This window comes from Rhamphochromis longiceps, linkage group LG16 (genome assembly GCF_057381845.1).
Source record: "Rhamphochromis longiceps isolate RC_006_pf linkage group LG16, R_longiceps_female_GT1.1, whole genome shotgun sequence".
Taxonomy (NCBI): Eukaryota; Metazoa; Chordata; class Actinopteri; order Cichliformes; family Cichlidae; genus Rhamphochromis; species Rhamphochromis longiceps.
The window spans coordinates 4,375,026-4,394,775 of record NC_140572.1 but is presented as its reverse complement, the minus strand read 5'-3'; the positions used below and the strand labels follow the sequence as shown (position 1 = coordinate 4,394,775).

Genomic DNA, 19,750 nt, shown 5'->3' with positions numbered 1-19,750 from the left:
AAGCACATCCCGAACATGCTCAATGGGTGACATGTCCGGTGAGTATGCTGGCCATGCAAGAACTGGGACATTCTCAGCTGCCATCTGCCCTGAACAATGTGAACCATGATTCATCCGTGAAGCGCACACCTCTCCAACGTGCCAGACGCCATCGAATGTGAGCATTTGCCCACACAAGTCTGTTACGGCGACGAGCTGGAGTCAGGTCAAGACCCCGATGAGGACGACGGGCATGCAGTTGAGCGTCCCTGAGACGGTTTCTGACAGTTTGTGCAGAAATTGTTTGGTTGTGCAAACCAATTGTTCCAGCAGCTGTCTGGGTGGCTGGTCCCAGACGATCTTGGAGGTGAACCTGCTGGATGTGGAGGTCCTGGGCTGGTGTGGTTACACGAGGTCTGACAGTGATTTAAAAAGGTGCAGTTCATTTTCCTTGTTTAAAAACATGTTTAAAAATAGAGTATTAGAAAAATATATAAATCAAGAATGAAAAGAGCAAAAAACAAAACAAAACCAAAAAACAAGATATTTTGTGAAAAGGGTTGGCGTAATAAGCAAATGCTTCAGCCAATACCTTTTGATTAGCCTTGTATCATGCTTTCTTGCTTTATGGTCGATTTTTGTTCTGTTTTCACTGAGATATTTGAATGCTAATCAATAAAATCAAAATCAAATCACGGTGCTGGGCCCTATTTCAGGAAGCCGGTTTAGGAAACTCAGAGTGAAAAACGATACTCAGGGTTGAGTAACCCCGAACTGTCCAACTTGGAATATTCGGTTTCAGAAAGGCTGATAACAAGTAGTTCAATCAACGCGGAGTTGCTACAACCCCAAGTCAAGCGCGCGCACGAGGATACATAAAGCCCTGATTAGTGGAGCACAGATTAAGCGAGTCACCATGGAGACGGAGGGAAAGAAGGCGCGGTCAATGTATTTCACAGCGCTTGAGGCGGAAATTCTGATGGCAGCATATGCCGACAGCATGCACATCATGCAGAAAAAAAGTAACACAGCCGCAGCTGCAAAGGAAAGGGAGCATGCATGGCAAAACATAGCCGACAGAGTCAATGCGTGAGTGTTAATCTAAACATTGATCTAGGGATTTCCACCCATTTAACACGTCATCTCAGTATATGTCATTTCATTGCCTATGTCATACATTTTATGTTGTGATGTGATGTGAGCGCAGGTGCAACCCAACAGGCCCCAAACGTGCCTGGCAGCAAGTAAAAATGAAATATAAAAATATAGTCCAAACAGGTAAGGTGTAATTGTATTATGAGCCATAGTGCTTTGTCTGTGTGTCCCATGTAAATCAATTGCAGTTAGAGGCTACAGTAATATACCTCCTGTAAGCACATATTGAAATTATCTGAGCACATCACAAGTACATATTTGCTTACTCTGTATGCCCAAATGTGACCCGTTATAGCCAACAGAAAAAAAGCGGAGGCCCGAAAAACAGGTGGGGGTCCTCCACCACCACCACTCACAGAGGCTGAGCAGTTGGCCCTCAGCCAAAACAGTGGGCGCCCTGTGGCCGAAGGCATCTCTGCGGGGACATCCTCTGTGGCAATAACCCCACAAGACACAAGTGCCTACATAAGGGGTAAATCCAAAACAATACATGGCGTGCATACATCCATTCTGCACAGTCACCTTGACCAAAATGAACTATGTCGTAGTGAAGTTATTGTCCTACTGTCAGAGAATGACAGTTATCAAACAGTCAGGTGAATAAACAACACTGAGACACTTGGAAACTGTTAACGTGCTGCATGGGTGAGGGCCCAGGGAGAGACTCACACACACCGAGCTGCAGTGTTACGTCTTTATTAAGAGCATAGCAGTGTCCTTTAATTTTGCATACGTGTGTGTGTGTGTTAACCTCTCACACACCTGAAAGGCCCTGGGGACCTTTTGTGGCTTTTGCATTTTTCAATTCCAAGCCATTTGCACTGTGTTGAACTGAATATAGCCAAATTCTCCAAAAAAAAGTTTGGTATAATTTTATTTCAAAATTCAAGTCTGACTTCCTTAAATTAGCTTCAGTGGCTAAGCTAACGATACACATCCTCTTAAAGCCCTAGTGGACGTTTTCGTCCCATTGAAACCCATTATAAACGCTATTTTTCACAGCAAAAGAATTACGGTCAAAGGGATCGTCAATGTTTAAGTTTCGTTTTCGTTTTGGAGTTGGGGCCTTAGAGTTGTAATTTTTTTATTTGTCCACCGGGTGGCGCCCTTGCTTCACATTTGACGCCTGCTGGAAAACAGCGGGCTGCTCTAACAGACCTGCGGGAAAGGAAGACTCATTCCCGGCTTGCAGCAGCGGCTTGGCCCGCTGCTCGTGCGGGACCATTTTCTGCCCCTAGGGCGGTGAGAGGGTGTATTTTTTTTTTTAAAATCAACAGGAAATGACGTATTTGTTGTCACGTGGTATCGCACGTGTGTGCTGGAGAAAGGAGTCCCACGCAACATGCCCCGGTGATCGTCGCGACTTACCCCGGGAAGAGGCACTTCTTTCGGCCTAGAGGAGCAGCATTGGCCGCCTGGAGACCATTTTCTGCTCCTGCAAAAAAAATTAAAAGTGGATCGAAATTAATTTTGGTGCCAATCTTTGGACCATCTAAAGGCCTAATTATAATAACAATCAAATATTACTTCAAATGTTTTTTTTGGAAAATATTTAGTTTTTTTGTTTTTTGGGGCTAAAAAAACAGTGCACTCATGTAATACAACTGGGATTTAAAGGGTTAAAACAACGAAAATATAATTAAAACTTTATATGAATATTTCAGGGAGAAGTATTTTTAAAAGACTGACCAATTTAAAGTGAAAAAAATAAATTAATATTTAATATTTTTATTGCACTTTTTGGGGAATGGACATAGGCTTAAAGGTGGATGCATTTTTTTTAATGTGCTCCTGCAAAAAAAATAAAAGTAGATCGAAATTAATGTTGGTGCCAATCTTTGGACCATCTAAAGGCCTAATTATAATAACAATTGAATATTACCTCAAATGTTTTTTTTGGAAAATATTCAAGTTTTTTGTTTTTTGGGGCAAAAAAAACAGTGCGCTCATGTAATAAAACTGGGATTTAAAGGGTTAAAACAACGAAAATATAATTAAAACTTTATATGAATATTTCAGGGAGAAGTAGTTTTAAAAGACTGACCAATTTAAAGTGGAATAAAATATGAATATATAATCTTTTTATTGCACTATTTGGGGGGTGGACGTTTTGGTCCACTAGGGCCTTTAGAGGGTGCATTTTTTTAGGGCCTATTAAGAGCATAGCAGTGTCCTTTAATTTTGCATACATGTGTGTGTGTGTGTTAACCTCTCACAGGGTGAGCTCCCTGTTCCCAGAGACAGAGCGAGTAGTACATTTCGTACTTTTCCCAATAAGAGTAACATATGAACATATACCTTAATGCAACATAAAGCTCATAAAAGCGTTTCCACCCTAACACCTACTGATTTTGCCTTCCCTCAGTGTCGGTTGTCTCTGAGAGCATACTGACAATGAGGTGTATGGTGATTGGTATGTCTGGTAATTGCCATTTGCGCCCACATAAGTCATGAGTGACCTGTATGAACTCCATATTCTTCCAGTTGACGGTGATGGTGTACTGCATCTGGTGCAGCCCCCTGTTGAGCCAGACCGACATGCAGTTGTGAGTACTCGTAATACTCCACAGACTACATGTGTCAACAGTAGAACAGCAATGTTGTTAAATGTCTCCACCACAGGCATATGATGACGAAACAGTGACAGCTGCTACAGAGGAGGCCGCAACAGAGCCACACTATGAGGTATACAGCGTACAGTGGAAAATATAACAACTGACTACAATGTGGTACTATGATGACACCATGGACTTACTATGTCCCTGGCAGAGTGATGCTGGAAATGAAGAGGAAGAGGGTCCAGCCACTCCTACAACAAACCTTTCCACAGTGGGTTGTTCAGCACTGATTTACAACCAACCTAAGTAGGCATGTACTATGGATGCCAATGCTATGTCCTTTGTTGCAATAGCTCCCTGTAAAGCAGCTGTATAAGACATATCTGGCCAGGAAGATACAGAAGTGCGACATGGAAATGGTGCACCTCCAGCTGCAGATCCAAAAGTCGAAGCTGGAGATTGTACTGCTGGAACAACAGTTAAGGGTGGGTGGAGTGATCATAGATGGACGAATCATGTCAGTGTTTGCACAACATACTAATATACGCATTTATACTTTGTGTACAGGACATACAGGGTGACCAATAAAGCCAGTTGACCACAGTATCTGTGTATTTGTCTTGTAACATGTTGGGGTGACGGGTCACAGGAAATGGTTGTGGCATATGGTGTCTCTGACTGCTCTTCCATCCTGTACGTTCGTGGGTGGGTCAGGATGTTCATCGTGTGGATCACTGCTCATGTCTGGTTCAGCTGGACAGTGTTCACCTCTAATCGTGGCAATGTTGTGTAGGATCACACATGCCACAATGATGTCACATGCCCTTTCTGGGGTGACCCTGAGTCTACGAAGGCACTGGAACCGGGCCTTGAGCATTCCGATGGTCATTTCAACTCTGGCCCGTGTCCTGCAATGGGCCAGATTATAACGCTGCTGTGGGCCCGGTTCAGGGTCAGGGTAAGGGGTGAGCAAATAGGGTAGACATGGGTACCCCCTATCACCAAGCAGGTGGCCAGTGAACTCTCCTAGGACAGAAGAATACATGTCAGTGCAAACGTCCCTGTGGCAATTGGTCTCTGTATATTTCACAGTTACTTCGACCCACCATGTCCAAATTTGGTGCTCAGTGTACATTCCCGGAAGATTCGTGAGTCATGTACAGAGCCTGGCCACTTGGCTTCCACATTTGTGATGATGTTGGCAGCATCACATATGATCTACACAGTGCAGAGAACACATATTAGCATCCATTACCATGATGCCATCACTTGTTGGTGTGAAATGCTACAGGGAATTATGTACCTGTACATTGATGCTGTGGAAGGACTTCCTGTTCACATAGTCTCCTTCATTTGCTGAGGGTGCAATGATTGGAATGTGGGTGCCATCTATACAGCCAATCACGCCTGGGAACCCTGGAAATTTATGTACCATTTGAGTGGTAGTTCACGTATCACCACATCATGCATTGAGTTTTGTTCATCCTGATACCTGCAATTTTGTGGAATCCCTCTTTGATAAATCTTGTGGGTCTGTGACCGGGGAACACCAGAGACGAGTGCAGGAGACGTTTCAGTGCAACTGTGACATTCCTGACTGCCCGACAGACGGTAGCCTTGGAAACGTGCTCAGCGTCACCAATATTGTACAGAAAGCTCCCGTTTGCAAAGAAACGGAGTGCGGTACAAAGAATATGTAATGGACTGAGCGCATGTCCGCGATGTGTCACATGCGCAATATATGGCCTGAGGATGTTATCCAAATAACTTATTGATTGTGCTGAGAAACGGTAACGTTCGCACAGGAAATCATCAGGTAATGATAAAATGTCCAAACGCGCTCTGATCACTCTCTCCCAGCGGAGAGCTCTGCGGAGAATTTGGGCTTCAAGATCTACTGGCTCTTCAAGGAAGGGACACGCCATGTCTGACACTTCCTGCTGTCAGGTTTCCGACAAAGAGGCGGGGACAGTCAGGGTTAGTTGTAGTAAACCTGCTAGGGGGCAGGTTAGCTTCACGGAGTGTGTCGTCATAGTGACTCACTCAGGCTTCAGCTGAACTCGCTTTGTGGAACCGAAAAACCAGAGTTTTCGTTAACTCAGGGTATACTTAGTCAGAGTTTGCACTAAACCGGCTTCCTGAAATAGGGCCCAGGGGCCCGTTCTTCGTACGTCGCTTACTACATCCAAGATCAAATGACACATCCAAGATCAAATCATCGCGCTAACCGTGAGCTCGCTAATCCGGTTCCCCGAACACACCTGCTGTTGACGATTACTACAGCTGGACGCAGGAATGTGACATCACTGGGTGTCGTAAAAGGGGCTACGCATCGATAGTAGAAACATTGATCGGCAACCCGCTGATTGGTCGGCGAAAATGTCGAAGGGGCGTGCTCGGTATTTTCCGGCAGCAGAGCAAGAACTCATGAGTGAGGGATTTCAGGAGTTTCAGAGTTTAATTAAAACGCAAGAGAACACTGCAAAGGCTGCAAAAGCAAGGAGAGAGGGCTGGCAGAAAGTTGCTGACAAATCAAACTCGTAGGTAATTTAATAATAATAATAATAATGGATTGGATTTATATAGCGCTTTCCAAGGCACCCAAAGCGCTTTACGATACCACTATTCATTCACTCCCACATTCACACACTGGTGGAGGCAGCTACGGTTGTAGCCAGGCTGCCATATCGCGCCATCGGCCCCTCTGGCCAACACCAGTAGGCGGTAGGGTAGATCTATCATATGACACTATATTGTCCAATATCATATGGCATTATATTATATTATAATATGTTATATTATATCCCCTTTCACATTAGAGCCACAACAGGACCCACTAGAACATGGGAACAAGTAAAAGTGGAATACAGGAGTATTCTACAGAATGGTAATATTTATCTCTTAGATTGCTTTGCGTCTCTTGGCAAGGTAATACTGGCCTGTAATACTCTGTTAGTTTGTTCATAACAGCAACCAAGAAAAGGGCAGAGGAAAAAAAGACAGGTGGTGGTCCTGCACCCCCTCGTCAACAAGTTGGTTAAGTAAATAATACCCTCACGGGAAAATTGATATCTCTCTATGAGCACACTGTCGCGCTGAGCTAAAGGATCCTGTCTATCCCGCAATATACGCTGAATTCTGAGGACTCTCCTTATCAATCTTGCACCTTCCGCAATGGGTTGGTCGCGTATACGGACAGGTCGCGTATACGGACAGGACATGGCTGCGACAGGCTTCCCAAATCCACCTTCGCTTTTATAGCCGTGGTCTCTCATCTTGATTACACGAAGTAATTTACAATTACTACTCTGAAATATGAATTACATCTGTAATAATCACATACATGTAATAGAATGTTAATAGTTCATTTCCCTTTTTTAGGAAATGACCTGTATGTATCTGTGTGACATCAATAAAAGGATCAAGTGCTGCATTATCTTTAGTTACATTGATAATATTTATTTATGGTGAAACAGTGGAAAAATATCGCTGTTGCTTTCGTATAAATGAAGCGGACATACCTGCGTGGCCGCGATCTAATCCTGTTTACATAAAGTAAACCTGCTCCCGAGCAGGTTTACGCTTACGGCTCTGTTGCTATGACAGCAAGTCCCGGATGAGCTTCGGGGAACCGACTGATCCAGGATCACGCGAAATCGTCAACAATCTAATCCGGCTAACCTACTTAGCGAGGTACGAAGAACGGGCCCCTGGTCTGGGGTCAGTGTTTACTCAGCTTTAACCTCACTCTGGGTTCTAGGTTAGCTTAGCGTTAGCTTAGCATTAGCTTAGCATTAACATGCTGTCAGGTGTCTCCTGTGTAAATATTAATCACAGTGACAGTAAAGGAGGTAAAGGGCTGTGACGTCATCACGTACGCTGCGTCCTCTGTGGGCTCTGAGTGAACTCACAAAGTACAAACTACAAGTACACAAACACGAACGTAGCTCAGAGTGGCGGACACACTCGGCCTTGTTGGTCCAGCTGTGAGTCCGTTACCGTGAACTATGGAGCGGCAGATTTGTGCTGAACTAAGCTGCACACAGCTGATGTTAGCCAGGAAACATTACACACTGACTTTAATGGAGAGACCGGAAATACAAACACACACAGTTTGTTGTGTGAAGAAATCAAACACGAGCTGAACAAACAGTAAAGTTCCTAAAGACAAACTGTTAAAGGAGGAAACAAAGCAAACTTACAGTTTCTTCACACACCAACAACAAGCTCCACTCCACGAAGTTCAGGAAGTGAAAGTAAACTTTGAGCAGGAAGGAAACACCCAAAGAGACGTTTGAGGACAATAACGAGCATTGGAACACTGTGCTGCGTTCAGGTGCACCTGGGAAACTCCAAACCTCTGTCAGGCTGTGATTTATTTCTGCTGGTTTTCCTGTTTGAAGCACAAACATCCGTCATCACTTTGTTGTTCTTCTTCCTGCAGCGTTTAAATGTTTCAGCACTGACCTGATGTTTCTTCAAAGCTCATTTCAACCTGTTGAAGTCATGAATGAAAGTGCAGACTGAGAGTGGATCACATGATGTTTGAGGTGTGTCATGTGACATGTTCAGTATTGTCACACATGTCTAGATTGTCCCTGATATCATAACTGCTCAAACACTGATGATTATATTTGAAGAATTATTCCTGATGGCAGCAAAGTTTGATTGGAGCTCTCTGTCTGTGCTGATTTGTCGCCCTCTGGAGGTCAAAGCACAAACTGCATGATGTCACTGTAACCACCACAGAGACAGGAAGTGTTTTTATGACTGAAACACTGAAATGATGCTAACGGCTGTCGTTAGGCTCACTGACAGCAGTGCTGATGTGTTCATGTCAAACACTGGCTCAGGTCAGACTCCTTCATCCTTCTCCAGCGTGAGGCCGCCCTCAGACCCACAGGAGCTCTGACCTTTGACCTCCTGACCCTAACCATTTTTTCTTGTTGCATCTTTAAATGCAAATCCATCCAAACTGTAGCCGAGCAAAAGAAGCTGGAAGCTGTTCTATGAATGATGTTGTTGAAGGAGCTTGGAAAGAAAAGCGTCTGGACTTCTTTAAGTTGCTTGAAGAGGGACTTGGACGTCTTAACGCCCACTCACATCCTGGGACATTTGATCACAGGAAATCACATGATAGCGTGGGGCTAGATCTCACAATGGGTTCACCCAAAACCTTGGCTGATTGAGACCCACACCCGTTTTCACGGAGGAGGAGGAGTTTCACATCCTGAACATGTGACAGCCTGGTTTAAAGGGACCAAAAGTAACTGGACACCTGATTCAGTTCAGTTTTATTCATCCGCTCCAAACCACAGCAGCAGTCACCTGCAGGGAACCAGCTGATCCATGTAACTGGGGACAGACCACAGCCAAGAGCACTGGTTCATGATGTGTTTGTGGACTGTAGGTTGTTTGGATAGAGATGAGATGTACTCAGCAGTCTGTCTCTAATGTTTAATGAAATGTTCTGAAGATGATAATAACTTGTGATTTTCTTTTGAATGAATCTTTAATCGTGTTGTAGGGCCTCTGACTCTCATGAAGATTTTCACATCAATGTGCTTTTCACAAAGATATTAACAATGAAAATGACGTGCAGCCCTGAACTACTCATGCGGTTCCCAACCCCCGGGTCACGGACCAGTCCGTGAGTCGTTTGGTACCGGGCCGTGAGAGTCGAGGCTCGGTGTGAAATTGATGGTTGATAGGTTTGTAGCATAAACCTGTTCGCTGGATCGTTCAATCCAGCTACACAGCAAAGCAAGACACGAGTAGTTCTTTATGTTTCTCGTGCACGGGAGAGAACTGGACCAATGCCGTTCCTTCGCTTGACCACAGTCGCTCTCGTCCGTTCCCTCGTAACACTGTTCTTTTATTGAGGTTACATGAATATACATAGGTTCATTAACATACACGTGAACAAAGGTACCAGTCTGTATGTTATGTAGGTGTGTGTGTGTGTGTGTGGAGTCAGAGTGTGACCCCATAAACGACTTCCCTAAACCTGCTGGTCTGGAAGTCCAGCAGTTCATCTAAACAAAAGGCACTTAGACTAAAACAGACATCCTACCACAAAACAATAAGAAGGTAGCACCTCTCCCATGATCCCAGGACGTGGGTGTGAATGCCAGAACATTCTGGAGTCACACAAAGTCTTTAAAGACTACTATCATTACACAATTGGTTCTACACCTCTGAGCATATATGGTTAGATATTCCCCAATAACAATGACAATGATAAAATATAAATCCAACAATGGTTTTCAGGGTTTTTATCGTTAACTTCGTTTCCCTGGGTCTTTTCCCATGTTGTAGTCGTGTGTCTTATTTTGAAAGAAATGTTTACGCGTTACCATAGCGACCAGAGAGCTTTAAGGGTGCAGACAGGTGCATCTAACCAACATTTTATTTTCCCTTATTTGATTTATGGACCTAACTGTATGAACTGGACTTTGGCTTTAATGCTGCTCCTCTTCATCATTGCTGTGTTGCATTTCCATCATTCTGCTGCTGGATTCACTGCAGGCTTTAACAAACACTCCTTTGGGTCCAGGCCCAGCCACGTGTTTGTAAGCTGCTGTGCTCCTCACAAATAAAGCCTGAAGCAGCTCAGACTGTTAGAAGCAGCACTGAGCCCTGTTACAGTTATAGTGTTAGAGCAGCGGCTGCAGCCTACAGCATTTAAACTAGCTGACAGTAAACACATCACTCAGGGTTCAACACTCAGGAAAGTGTGTGACCTTCCACACTGACAGAAGATGCTAAACATGACTTTAAACTGTTGTTTGTTAAAGCCTCACAGATCTGAGAGCAGGGCTCAGTGGGTACATGAGCCTTTATACATGAAGGCTTTCTGTTTCCAGGAGAGGAAACATGTGATCCAGCTGTGTTTGGTCACATGGATCTGCTCTGCATGGATCACCTGACTAAACATGTTGTTATTATTGTTCTTACAGTCTTAAATCGGTACATCAGGCGGGTCACATGACACCCGGGGGTGACAGCAGCATCTTTCCTCTTTAGAAAGCTGCTCTCTGTCCCAGGAGCTGTTGTCACAGTAACAGCAGGAACAGGAAGTCACACGCTCTCTGCTCTGTGATTGGCTGCTTCTTATCTCAGCTTCCTGCAGAGGGTGGAGGTCTGCTGATGACGCACAACAACAGAAGTGTGACTTTCACTTCCTGTTTATTGCTGTTGTTCTTAAAGCTCTCAGGCGATGCTGCAGCGCCCCCTGCTGACACAAACTCCTCCCTCTGTCTCAGAGGTCACAGGTCAGCCTGCTGCAGAGGGTCTGCCTGTTCATGGTATTCCTGAGACAGAGCCGAGGCTCAGCGTCAACGCTGGTTTCTGATTGGGTCAGCATGTGCAGGTGACATGGTGTTGGTGTCACCACTACAGACAGCTCAGGTTCAACTGGTTCTTCTTTGATTTGCTTCTATAGCACAAAGGTTGACACCAGTCTGGTCCAGTTAGCATCTGAATCCATAAACGTGTGAGCTCGTCCCACCAGAGGACGTCAGCATCATGGGGATAATGTCTACAGCAGGAAAACACAGGGACAGTTGGGTTTGCTGCACATCTGGAACACACAGTTAGCTCAGATATGTTCATGTCGCTAACACCAATACAGTGACTGAGTGCTCTATAGCAGCTAATGCTAACAACTGTAACACTGCTGTTTGTCATGGTTTTCAGACCAAATGATAACAAACGTTGGGAAAAGTGAAATATTGGAACATGAAATCATAAATTATTACATTTAAACAACAATAATACAGCTAAATTTCCCCTCTTGGCTCATAAGCTGCTCACCTGGATGCTACATCAGTGCAGTCCTCTCTGAACATTAGATAATCAACACACACACACTTATTGTTGAGAGGCTGACTTCACTAAACTCACAGAAACTCTTAAGAAGCTCTTCAAATGATGACTTTGGAGTTTTGTGTTACTGTCAGTGTATAAAAGCTAGAAAAGGAAGAAAAGCAGGAGAAATGATCAAAGTGCTGCTGTGTGCAGGAAGAACTACAACATGTTAGTGAGAAACACAAACAGGGTGTGAAACACACTCCAGAGGAAACGCTGTGTGCAGGCTGTCTGTGACTTCCTGTGTCTCTGCCACAGACTGGGACAGACACCAGTGAAACCAGTCACTGTGGTCATGTGCTTGTAGCCAGCAGCCTGTGATGTGAGGCTGCTTGAGTCAGTCGTCTGCTTCCACCATGTAAACCTTGGTGTCTCCTACATGCACAGATGTTTCCTGCAGACTGTGCTGTTCCAGCTGTCACACAGATGTTGAATCAGCAACATCTGCTGTCACGTCCTCCCTGGTCCCACAGATAACAGGCTGCACACAAGAGGCTCACCTCTGCTACCTGCTGCTCCACTGGGGCTGAAAACGGAACGTTTCTCCCACAAAACGCTGCGTCCAGATGAACAGAAGCAACAGACTCACTTTCCTGGATGATTGAGATGCATCAAGACTTCATTGTGTGTTACTTCTCATTCAGCACAGACACATTATTCCTGTTAGGTCATGTCAGCTGTCACTCAGTACAAGCACAACTGTGAACAACACAAACTTCTCTTCAATGTGTCACAGAAACACTAAGTGTGAGAGCCTGTATGACACACAGGACAGACTGTAAGCTCTGCTGGCTGCACAGCACTTTGTAGCAGTTTTCCAACATGTCCTCCACCCGTGATGTCAGTGGTGGGACCCCAGTCACAGCACTCAGCACCACCTCCTTTAAATGGATTTTATAGCAGTTCCTCCCGTTACTCGGTGCAACGCTTCTTAAATGTGTTTTTGCAGGATAAAACACAGCAGGTGGTGTAGAGAGGACGTCAGCTGACGGAGCAGAGGGAGGCAGACTGTGGATAAATGACAGAGTGAGAGGAGAGCAACCATGACAGAAGCACAGGTGTGGCAGATAGAAGTGGCTTTATAGACACTTATTGTCAGTCCTCGTGCATGCTGTGGAAATAAGTGTCTGTGTCATGAGGTGACATGTGAGCTTATCTTTGGTCAATAAAGCTGAACGACCAGTTTTCACTTTGCTTGTTACGCTTGTTTAGTGACGTCTGGGTTTCTGTGGAGCCCGAATTTTGATGAGTTCTGGTGAAATCATCTGAGATCATCTGAGCATCGGTGAAGAGTCAGCAGAGAAAGTGTGGGACAGAAGTTTGCTTTGGACACATGGACTGAAATCAAAAAGTAACAAACAGGATTTCCAATGGACAGTATGGAGAAGTGAAAGTACACAAAGGCTGTGCTGGAACACGTGTGTTACACTTTTTGACAGCTGAGAACAAAACACAATATTTTGCATCATCTCTGCAGTGTCTCTTCTTTCCTCTGCTGTTGTGCTTTTAGCTCCAAACTGTTTCAAATGGTTTGTCAGCAAGCTGACCTCTGACCTCTGCAGTACTAACTCCTGACCCGTACAAAGAGCGGGCGTTTCTGACCTTTGACCTGCAGCTGTATGTCTCTCAGTCTCAGTTCTTCTCTCCGTCACTGATGGAGCAGGTGTAGTTGCTGCTGACAGTCAGTCGTTTGTTTTCTCAGAGTGAGGCTGAAGTCTGAACTGTTCAGAGCATCAGGTCTCATCAACGTGCGCTGCTGTAACGCCGCTTTGTCCTCTGAGATCACCAGGTATGAAACCTGAGTGCTGACAGAGCAGCATGTTCCCCCTCATTCACCTCCACCACCACAGCCAAGGCATGCTGGGAAACTGAGGACACACAGACGGAGAACTGAAGTGTCTGCTGTGTGTTCATCTCAGAGTCCTCACAGGTGACACATTAGCTCCAGAACACCAAGCCAGGTGTTTGAAGCCTGACAGGGATTCTTCCCATCCAGAGGGAGGATTTAGCTGCACAACAATGAACATTAGTGTGTAGTTTAGAAACACAGACTGTGCCTGCACTGCATCTAGTGAAGAAAAGTGTTACTGCCAGAGAACCAGGCTCCTTTAAAGCAGCTGATATTAAGGTTGAAAAATCAACAATAAGCTGATGTAATCAACGTTTCACAAAATGGTCAGCAGCTAAAATCTGGAGCCGTTCTTTGGTGGTAATTAACAGTTTGTTCTTGTTAGCTAATTATGTCATTAAAGGTAGCAGCAGAAGCCTTGTGTTGAAAGCCCATTCACTCACACATTCACACAGTATGTGTGTGTCTGTGTTACACTGTGGACATCCCTTCTGTTGGAGCGCCATCTTGTGGCAGGTTTAAGAAATGTTCTTCTTGTAAATCCAAACTGATGCACCTCCATAGCAGACTGTGGAGGCTTTCAGTGACATGAAGACTTGATTTATACTGTCATATTCTCCTGTTACACAAAGCACAGCACGCTGAACATGGATGAACTGAAACTCCCAGCATCTGACTGAGGAAAAGCACAAATCATTCTCACACTGACTCCTGCTTGATTTTAGATTTGCTTTCAAATCCTCACACTTTCATATGAAGCACTAAATGGGCTCCAGACTGTTTATCTCAGCTTCCTGTCAAACACACTGCTGCTCACACCGAGGCTCAGTTTACTCCTCCAGCCTGGCTTAACCTGCTGTCTGTTAAAAACAGTCCCACACTCCTCTGTTTAATCCTTCTGATCAGACTCTTTGATTTTGTATTGTTTTTACCTGAAGTTGTGTTTTTGACATGGTTCTGTCTGTGAAATAAAGCTCACACACACACTGCTACAGTCCTTCATACACTTAGAAACGAAGCTGCTCCTTTCCTCAGTGCTGACACATAAAGAAGAGTTGCTTTTATATCCAACACGTCTCTGTTCCAGAAAACAGCTTCAGCAGCCTCTGAGTCTGAACTTGGAGTTGGTTATAAGCCACAGGCCTGTGTGCACAGCAATGAGGAAATATAATGCAGTAAGTGAAACATGGATGTGTGGAACAGATTATCCCAAAGGTTGATTCTGTTCATCTGGACGTTCTCAGTGAAACATTTGGTCTCTCGGTCAGGTGACTCCTTTAGTCTCAGCTGACTGCAGCTTTCCAAACCTTTGTCACTGGATCACTCACTTCATCTCCAACGTGTCCCTGACACAGACAGCTGGAGCCGTTACAGCAAAATCATTGATCATCGTTTTTAGAACATTAGCTGGTGTTGGTGGGCAGGCTAGCAGTGCTAATTGTTAGCACTAGTTCTGCTGCTCTCCCTTTGTCTCTGTTATTGTTGGTCTTTAGTGAACAATAGAAAGTGTCTTCATGAGACTGTTGCCTAATGTTCAAATGTAGATAACACCACCTGCACCAACCTGTTACACAGCACAACCCTCTGGTGTAGCTTTGCCCATACGGTAAAAAAATATATTTCAAAATACATTTTGAAATATATTTATATATTTAAAATGTATTTTAGCACATATATTTTTTGGCCATTTTTTGTATATTTTGAAATATATTAATAAAATATATTTCAAAATACAATTTAAATGTATTTAAAATCATTCAAAAAAATATAAATTTAACCCTTCATATATTTCTAAGAAAACACATTCACATGTAACATCTGAAAGAAATCTTTATTTGATGTTTAAAACATACATATAGCATATCAATCAAGCAAGGAATATTCATTTTATAAGTTTATTCTCATTACATACTTAAACATTCTAAAAGAAACACACACACATATACATATATGTGTGTATATATATATATATATATATACACACAGTCTCAGTTCCCCCAGCTTTCACTGCAATCCTCAAAGCCCTTCTGGACACGCTGGGAAACCCCTTCCTTACCGCCACTTTTATCAGAGTTAAAATAAAAATGTGATTTATGTTAGCTGGCTTCATTTAGCAAACAGATATTTCTGTTTATACAGATACAGATATTAATACAGATATATTTTACGCATAATTTACCTCTTTTTTTTTCCTAGATGGGAAGTCTATCCAGTTCACATTACAGTAATGCTAACACCCCTTTTGGTCGTCTCTCCTTACCTTCCAGCATTCATAAATCTGTTGACCTTCTTTGTCTGAGACCAACCACTACAATGCATCATCACCTATTTGTATTGGTAACTTACTTTACAACCTATTTTAATGGTTGCAAAGTAAGTTACTTGTGGTGTATGCAATTTTAGATACACAGAAAGTCTTCACTTACTATATATGGCTGTCATAGTGTCCTTATCAAGGGCAGTTCTTCACTCTGCGCCGATGTCCGTTTTGCTCTGTCCTCCTATAAAAAGCATGAACATTTGAGTTTTTGATTAGTTTTAGATTTCCAAAAATTTGATATTTGTACAACTAAACATTTGAACTACAATATATGCTATTGAGCGATACTTTTATGGGTAATTTTTGGTAAAGAAACTGGTGACAGAGTTGTAGGCTTTTTAAAGTACTATTAGCTAACCATTTGAACTGACTTTCAAAGCTGATTACCTTTTAAATTGCTGTGGATCAAAACCTCCAGTGGGAAGGCGGCCATTAGAAGAACACGCACCATTGAACCTGAAAATAACAAAAACAAACAAAAAACAGAACAATATATAAGAGTCCGGTAGGGTAATAAATCTCTTCTGAAGCAATATAGTTATTTTGGGTGAAAAACAAAACATTCCTCTAAAATATATATACTGACATCAGCAATCAACATCATGATTGTAATTATTTCCTTTTTAGTACATCTACTGCTGTTTGCATGTGTCAAGCACTACGACTGTATCTATGCATATAAATTCACCATATATATCCAGCAAAAATGTTTTGTTATAGGAAAACAAACAAAGGCATTCAATCAGAGGTGAGAAATTAATTGGGAATATGAATTATAGGTGAACTATTCTTTACCTACTAGCAATCAAGCTTCTTTAACCAAGAAGCTTGAAATATTTGAATGTAAAATAAAATAAATAAATAAATAATAATAAAAATAACATGATGTAATTAAAATGCACAACTTACATTAAGGAAATCTGCATTTGTATCCACAGGCTAAAAGTAAAACAGTAAATGTGTTAGTGATAGTACAGGTATTTGTAAAAAAAAAAAAGAGGCAGTAACTGTGACGCTTCTAGTGGGATGCTAAATGCAGAGATTTATATTTACAGTATAATACTGCATGTACGGGTAGCTGTGTTGTGAACTGTAACTGAATATTAGAGAATCTCAGAGAAATTAAATGTATTTATTTTTTGAATTTATCAATCATAAAACTGTCTGTTTTGAAGGCCTGTTACGATAACGACTTTTTGTTGGTCGGTATATTGCCCCATAAACAATTGCGACAAGTTATGTCATTGTCATTTTAAGACCATTTTATGTCTTTGAATGTATAATCATAATATAACACCATAATAATGCAAGATCTACACACTTTCGATTGACAAACCAACATCTAATTCTTAAAGTATTTAGATCATTGAAATTAGGAATCAAAATATTAGATACCTTAAAAACTTGAATAAATAGTAAATTTTCTAACAAATAGAAAACAATGATATTTAATGTTATTGTTTTGTTATCATTATATTTTATTTTTGTAAATATAATGGCACATAAATTACATCATCAACAATTATTGAGGTCATGTACATGTACTGTGTGTTAAGTCGATATATCGATTATTGTGATAGGCCTACTGTTTTGGTATCATAACGAGCTTGTCAAACATGCATGACCACTAAACAATGTCTAAGCAGTAGTACTGGTCTGAATGACAACAAACATAACTAGTGTTTTGGAAAACCTGTTAGAAAACAGTTATTTCAATAATTATGATTAGCATGTGACACAGACACCGCATAAAAAACTACAACAACAAATACTTACTTTAGGAGGATGGGGGAGGGCAGCATGAGGTTGAGACTTTGACATCTGTAAAAAACAAATTCATGTATTACAAACAAGTCACTTAAAAATACATTAATGTGGCAGACTGTTCCCTGTTCAGATGCAGTGTATAAGTACAATCAGGGCTGTCACAACAATGGGGTGGGGCCAAGTGGCTGCAACCCTAGGTACAATGTGCAGGTATATATAATTACATATAATATATGTGAATAAAGCAAGAATCTGTTTAGGTTAGTCACTGTGCTGACTGATGTTTGCTAGGTTTATATGATTGCAAACTGCACAAAAACAACAACAGCAACAACATTAATGACAATGACAAACAAAATTACTTACATTTATGTAAATCTCACATTAGGAAGATCTGCATTCGATTTCATGGGCTGAAATAAATAGGCAGAAACATTACTGCTAAAAAAAATAAAAAACAAAAACTCTAAAAAGCCTAAAAATGACTTAAAAAGCAAGGAAATGTGGAACATTGTAATTAGCGAACATTAATAAAGCATAACTGTTCTTTGTTTCTAACCTTGGTAAGTACTCTGTAGCCAGAAGGAGAGGTAGGATTTCTGTGAAAGCCAAATTAAATGTGAATAGGCTTTGATAGTTATTGAGAAGGCAGAATAATAAGAAAAGGCAAAAGTACGTCACAATATAATTAATTAAGTTACATATTTTGATTACCAAATTATGGAAGCGTGGAGCTGCCACCCAGGCAAAAGAAAAATAGAGCTGTATCACGTTATGACGTGAAATGTTTATTGTTCTAACATTATGCTTTTCATGTTTGTATAATACAGTGGTTCTTAACCTTGTTGGAGGTACCGAACCCCACCAGTTTCATATGCGCATTCATTGAACCCCTCTTTAGTGAAAAATAAAGTGTGTTTTTTTTTTTCAAATTAGACGTAGATATGTTTTTTACTGGTGCACAAAATGAGCCGTGCACGTCACAGCGGAGGCTCTGCCGAACCCCTGAGACCAACTCACCGAACCCCTAGGGTTCGATCGAACCCAGGTTAAGAACCACTGGTATAATATAATATCACATTATTATAATATACATAATTGTCACGTTCGCACAATATTGTACGGACGTGATAATTATGTACATTTTTCGTACAATGTTGTTCAAACATGTTGTTCAAACATGATAGTATATTGTTAGAACGATAAACTTTTCACGTTATAACGTGATATACTTATATTTCTCTTTTGCCTGGGTGGCAGCTCTACGCTTCCGTTCCAAATACACGAGAATAAAGTAATATTATATGGGAAAAGGCACCTGCTAGCTTGATGATGGAGGCTTCTTAGACTGGCCACCCGCCTTGGCTTCTTGTCGCCACTCCACGAAATAAAGGTCCGTTTCCTCCATGCCGGCTAATTATTCATCCTCATTAAAATCTCGTATATGTTCAGTTGGCAGAATTGAGAATTTTACATCTTCCAACCACTTAATTAACGCGAACATAATCGGCTTGTTTCTTCCCGTCTCCTGTATCCGGCCGTTCCTCTCGCTGTCAGATTTCGCGCCTCAGAGACGTCGTTATTTTTCAAAAAAAAAAAAGAAGAAAGAAAGAAAGAAACAGCAACAACTACTAAAGAGAGTTTTTTGCACGTTCATTGCACATTTGTGGGAATGTTTAAATATTTAATTTTTATTAATTACTTTTCATTATATCTTTATTTTTTAAACCACCGTGGCAATGCGCATGCGCATACACTCCTGCACGCAAAGGGCTTTGGAGTTGACGTAATGTCGCAATGCATTGTGGGAGCGCAGCACCATCTTGGCAGGTCACGAATCAAAACAAGTTTGCTACGAACCATTCTGAAACGTAGCTCAAAAGAAAATGACGGTATAGAGACAGATTCTGTCCAGATGCAAAGAGACGGTACTTGATTGTTGAAATGTGGACCCGTATGAAATATAGCCGTGGAGTAGAAACCCTGAAGACCAAACCGCTATTGACTTAGCATGATCTACTCTCATACCTTGTCTGTGGAGTCAGAGCATACACGGCGCACCAATTTCGCAATTATAAATCTCTGGAGGCGCACATCCAATTCACCAAGGACTGGGTACAAGATTTGGCTATTTTTAAGCCTCCACGTTGTGAGTACGCCGTCATTCAAGCAAAGGTAAGTCAGCTTGAGTACTGCGAGTAAAATGCGTTTGATTCCCCCCAACATTCAAATTAGTGCTAGCAAAAATTCATT

At 42.1% G+C, this 19,750-nt stretch overlaps 2 long non-coding RNA genes across 2 annotated transcripts in view; one reads left to right on the top strand and one right to left on the bottom strand.

Annotated features, from left to right (window-relative positions):
- LOC146650428 (uncharacterized) overlaps positions 1-6,223 on the top strand; it is a 387,448-nt gene extending 381,225 nt beyond the window's left edge. Inside the window, exon 4 of the long non-coding RNA XR_014908013.1 lies at positions 5,847-6,223. This is a non-coding gene — a long non-coding RNA (uncharacterized LOC146650428). The remainder of the gene's footprint in view (positions 1-5,846) is intronic.
- A 9,204-nt stretch (positions 6,224-15,427) lies between these two features.
- On the bottom strand, positions 15,428-19,067 carry LOC146650427 (uncharacterized). Its single transcript, XR_014908009.1, has 8 exons — positions 18,816-19,067; positions 18,057-18,096; positions 17,864-17,910; positions 17,507-17,551; positions 16,640-16,669; positions 16,118-16,186; positions 15,837-15,911; positions 15,428-15,471 (listed from the first exon to the last, which is right to left on the bottom strand). It is a non-coding gene; the product is annotated as an uncharacterized LOC146650427 (long non-coding RNA).
- Between the last annotated feature and the right edge of the window lie 683 nt (positions 19,068-19,750).